This window comes from Etheostoma spectabile, chromosome 18, assembly GCF_008692095.1.
Source record: "Etheostoma spectabile isolate EspeVRDwgs_2016 chromosome 18, UIUC_Espe_1.0, whole genome shotgun sequence".
Taxonomy (NCBI): Eukaryota; Metazoa; Chordata; class Actinopteri; order Perciformes; family Percidae; genus Etheostoma; species Etheostoma spectabile.
The window spans coordinates 21,420,022-21,425,628 of NC_045750.1; positions in this window are offsets into that span (position 1 = coordinate 21,420,022).

Sequence of the window (5,607 nt, forward strand, 5' to 3'; positions counted from 1 at the left end):
ACATTCATAAAAATATAAGATGCACTGTCAGGTAATGGGGGACTACGGTAAAGCTACTATCTGCACCCATTTCTGTTTATTTCACACACATCTGCAGTCTGATTTATACCAGAAGAACTGCTTCATTTTCGGTGTTCACATGTACAAGTGTAGCTGCGCACACTATTATACAAATTGAGATGTATCAATACATAACATTTTCACCATGCACCTAGCCCTGGTATCTAGGATCTGATAGTAGGTAAAAATAGGTAAACAGCCCCATGAGTAACAGGATCCAATTTATGTTTTGCTTCCAGAAACTCACTCTCTAAAGAATTCAAAGTTAGGCATATGATGTCTGACATAGCCTCGAATTTCTAAACATCTTAAAAAAAAACTTATTGCAGGAAGATTGTAAACAGCTTGTTACTGTGTCAAAGTTCCCCTTAAAATATAGGTTACCTACATACATATTACTTACATTTACCCAATTTTTTATTGACGTGCATACATATGTAGGGCTGGGTCAGAATTCAATACCTTTAAGGCACCGACCGAATTGCCTCTAGAGAATCAAGTATTGAATAATGCCTCGTTATTCAATACCCACTTTTAGTACGGAGCAAATGTGATCAGTGTCAGTGAGCCATTAAGCCTACAGCATGCTTCCCAATAAGATCTAATAATGTTTGATTGGCTTTCTAACGTTGCACGTCATAGAGGAAGGCAGGAAAAACTCTGTTACGCACAGAGACGGGGCTAATGTAGTAGGTGCTGAAAAATGCAAAATAAATATTTGTGCCGTAATGTAGTAATTTTGGTGGGTTTTATCGTTTAGCAACCGGTATCCAAGTCTAAAGGAAATGTTTGAACTAGGGGCTGAGGTCTTTAGGTCACCGAGCTAACATTAACGCTACGTACCGAGTAATGTTAGTACAGGGGAAATGACAGGCTGGAAATCGGAAGAGTTCTAACATTCACAGAGCCAAAATGCTTCTGTTATCAATAGTTAGCTGGTTCTGGTTTCCTAACTGCGTCACGAGTTATAGGAGCTTAGCTGGGAGCTTCATGGAGACAGCTAATGTTAGCTGCAATACAGCTGTCAGAGTTAGCTTTGACTTCATATATTACATTCTAACAGCTGTATTCTCAGTAACATGACAATCTGCAAGAGACAGGTTACTTATAAATAACTTAAATAGTACCGACAGCACCGTTTGGCTTAGTTATCACTGCTGTTAGCATCGTGGCTAACACTATTGTTAGTTTATGACAAATCGTTTGGGCCCTGCTTTCTAACATGATGTCATTGTGCTAACCAAGCACCGTTCTCTGTTGATTTGTGTTTGTCGCCGCGTTCGTTGTGGAAAATTATGTTAACAGAGAGCGTTGTGTCGGAAATGAAATGCGCCGTGACGTAGGGCCCCTTCAAGGCCAGGCTGATGTTGGAAGTTCCTCTAGTGGACATAACATGTATCACATGCTTATAGTGGCATTGACAATGCATAAGCCTGAGTAGTGTAGTACATGTTAATAACAGGCTTCATATGAGCATGAAATGTTTGAATAATTAAAAAAAATAAGAAATGAAATTTGAATGGTATTATAGAGGAAGATTGACAGCTCTAGTTTGAACAATACCCAGCCCTATGCGTATGCAGATATCATAGAAATTGGCCAAAATGTTGCCTGGCCTTAAAACTCCTGAAAAAAAGTATCAACTTGGATTGAATGACTGGCGCACGAAAGAGGAAGTCTTTACTGGACTGAATACTGGACTCTGCCCCCAGAGTCCTAATCTCCGCCAAACTGATAGCAGATGGGTTCCGAGATTGGCACCACAGGGGTTTACCCACTGACTCTGCTATAGAGCTAAAAATGACTCTTGACAAAAAACAGGTCATAAATAACTCACTGAAAACCACTTGTCAGACAGTCCCAAGCTTCAGTTGGTCCGTTTCCACGTCTGTTTTCCCATCATGCAAGGTGCCAGGCATCCAGTCATAAGGTACAAATAACTGTGCAACATCAGTAACATAAATCTGGGAAAAAACGTTGGTGTGTATGGGCTTTCTGCATCTGTCAGTGAATTCAAGAATTTAAAATGTCATAAGCAGAAGGTTTATAATAGTAATTTAATACTGTTTATTGATCCCCAGTGGGGAAATTACAATTTATACTTTGTTTTTTGTTAGTAATCATTACACACAGGCCTGAAATACACACACACACACACACGCTCAAATGGAGAGATATCAAGGTGAGCGGGATGCCAGTGCTAGACCAGCGCCCTGGTTGGGTGAGCAGGTATGGTTCCTTGCTAAAGAGCACCTGGCAGTGCATAGGAGGTGAAGTGGCATCTCTCCAGATACCAATCCACACTTCCTACTTTAGTCCATACGGGGACTTGATCCTGCAATCCTCCAGGTCCCAACCCAACTCCCTACGGGCAGAGCTACTGCTACCCCCAAGTAATTCATGACTTTTGGGTGTTTTCAACCCTTTTGAATCAAACTAGAGTTTGTTGGTACAGTTCGTTTTGGCAGGTGAGAATGCGGCAATCGCACTCTGGTGCGCACCAAAAGCTGACCAAACAAGCGTACCGAGACCTGCTTGAAGCGGGGGTCTTGGCACGCTTTCAATCGAACTGTGGAGCAGTTTGTTTGTGGTGAGAACATGATCCGTACTCGAACCGCACTAACTATACAACCTCCGCCAGTCTGAGCTAATGTCTCCTGTAGTCAGGTGTGTTTAGCAATCTGCGATGCAGCAAATTGTGGCAGCGTGCAGTGTTTCTATCACAGAAACAGACTGCGGTCAAGCTCACCGTCCTTGACTCATATCTCCGTGGTCAAGCCAGCTGCCGCTAAAGTTGGAGACAACCGCCAGCCAACCAGAGCCGACGTAGAAACGTCTCAAACCATGTCTGATCATATTAATGAAATGAGCTGGTTTGACCATGGAGATGCAAGAAATATGCACTAGTCCAGAACACAGGACCATGTTCCTGTATTTACTTTCTTGCTCCCGTCCCCAGAAACATCCGACCAACAACAGGAGTGGATGTTCTTGCGTGATTTGTAATGGTCCATTTTGGTACACTTGGATTTTTCCAGGTGTGAAACCTAACCGAACCAAACGGCCGAGGACAAATTGCTCCAAGTTTACTAACTCACGAACTGATTCGGACCAAAGCAAACAAACTACAGGTGTGAAAACTCTCTCAGTATTCCTGACTGCACTGCAGCATGACAACCTTATTGTTCAATATCCATTTGAAATGTATTTTCCATGTATATCATCCACAGAGTTTGAAAACTCATTTGCAGGTATTGGGTGAAGACAAATTGTTCTGCTGGATTGCAGTCCTCATGAATTGAGAATATATTTTCATTGTTTAGTCAAAATGCACTTCATAAACATAGTCCAATAATGGCCTTTTCTTTTACCACCACTGATGTGGATCATAGTCAACCTCAGAAAAAAACATGGACCTGTTTAACATATGTCATGTATGATATGATTATTCTGATTATCCATTTTAAGCCATAGGTTTTCTTGCAATTAGTTGCACCAATATAAATGTCAATATGTCAATGTTCTAATTTACCTCCTGTCACTTCACTGCTGCATGCCAAATATTAGCCATCTGGTGTGGCAGTTTGTGGGGGCACAAATCCATCCTATCTGTATACTAAGGAGCTGATTATGAATGATGTTTAATAGGCAGTCTGCTGAAGCTTTCATGAGCTGGAATTTCCATAACTCATTATGCTGCAGGTTTAATAACCGTAATCAAATTAATTCATGGAGTCCAGACACATAAATCAAGGGTATTCATATTTAAAGGATGTACGATTTCTGTTAACAATTGTTTGACATTTTCTGATGGATGGGTTCGGATTGCGACGTCGGTTTGTCTTCTGTCAGGGTTTGTACAAGGAACACTAAGTCAGTCAAGAAAATACAAAGTAAAACTCATCCAAAGTGAAATGTATTTCAGGTCTCACCTCTTTGGTTGCAGGATGAGTCTCAATAAAAATGATTATGAAGCCAACATGACATCATGACTTCACGTAAACATACACAAAGACTTTCTTAAGCAAAGTGGTGTGTTATCTGTAGGCCTTTTGAGCCATCCGGCAGTATGTCTACGCTGTATACAGCCGGCGTAAACATATAAGCCACTTGACGTGTTATCGCCACTTGACGTGTTATTTCAAGAAGAAAGCAAAGCTTGAGTTTAGGAAACGTGACAGTAAGTTGGGTTTAGGAAAAGAAGAACTGGTTGGATTCAGGAAACAAAGAAAGTGACTGTTGAGTTCAAGAAACGTGACATGCGTGAAAGACATTTGCAAAGACAATGTCAGACAGTCGTTTTCTCTGGACTCCTGCCAAACCTGGTCAGCGATGACATGTACAGCCGCATGTCATCCTTCAACCGCTGGTTGTCGGGGTGGTGCCAAGCTAATGATGTAGGGTACATAGATAACTGGAGTGCGTTTTGGGGAAAGCCAGGTCTGATTAAGAGAGACGGCATTCATCCCACTTTGGAAGGAGCCACTCTCATTTCAAAAAATCTGACTCTCTGAGTCTCTTATCTGTCAAAAACCATGACAACTCAATCCTGATATTAGTAATCAGAGGGGCAGTGCAATGTGCTCCTCTGTGCTTCCACTGGGTCGGTCACCCACTCATAGTCTAATAACCACGGTGTCTGTCCCACAACTCATATCGGTTAAATCAAAGGTAAACAAAAGAAGACGTACTTAAGAATCTAATTAAAATTACCACTGCAATGATAAAACAGAATAGGGAAATTAGATGTGGACTATTAAATATTAAATCTCTGTCTTCTAAAGCAGTACTATAATTATCTGATATCAGATAATCAAATTGATCTATTCTGTTTTACTGAAACATGGCTAGGCCATGAAGAATATTCATGAAGAATAGTCTAAATGAATTCACTCCTCCCAGTCATGATAATACTCAAATTCCTAGAGGCTCAGGCCAAGGGGAGGAGTTGCAGCCATCTTTGATATTATATACATGGCATCGAAATTTAAGATTTAATAGTATTTCCACAGAATCTTTTATTATCAGACCATTCTCTAATAACTTTTGAATTCTTACTACCCAACTATACTAAAAGTAAATAAAAGTTTCTACACTAGAAGCCTATCTGACAGAGCTATAGCTAAATTTAAGGAAGATATTCCAACAGCATTTATTTATTTATTCCGTTCCTTAATATAACAGATGACCTTTAGTCCCTCCCAAATTGACAAATGTGTAGATGGTGCTACAGCCTGCCTACACACAGCTTTAGACTCTGTTGCTCCTCTCAAAAAGAGGATGATGAAGCAAAGTAAACTAGCACCTTGGTATAACTCCCAAACTCGCAAATTAAAACAAATATCACAAAAACTTGAAAGTAAATGGCATTCCACCAAACTAGAAGAATCTCGTTTGAATTGGCAAGACAGTCTGAAAACCTATAGGAAGGCCCTCAGAAAGGCCAGATCAGACGCATCACTAATAGAAGAAAATAAGAACAACCCAAGGTTTCTTTTCTGCACTGCAGCCAGGCTGACAGATAGTCACAGCTCTATTGAGCCATCT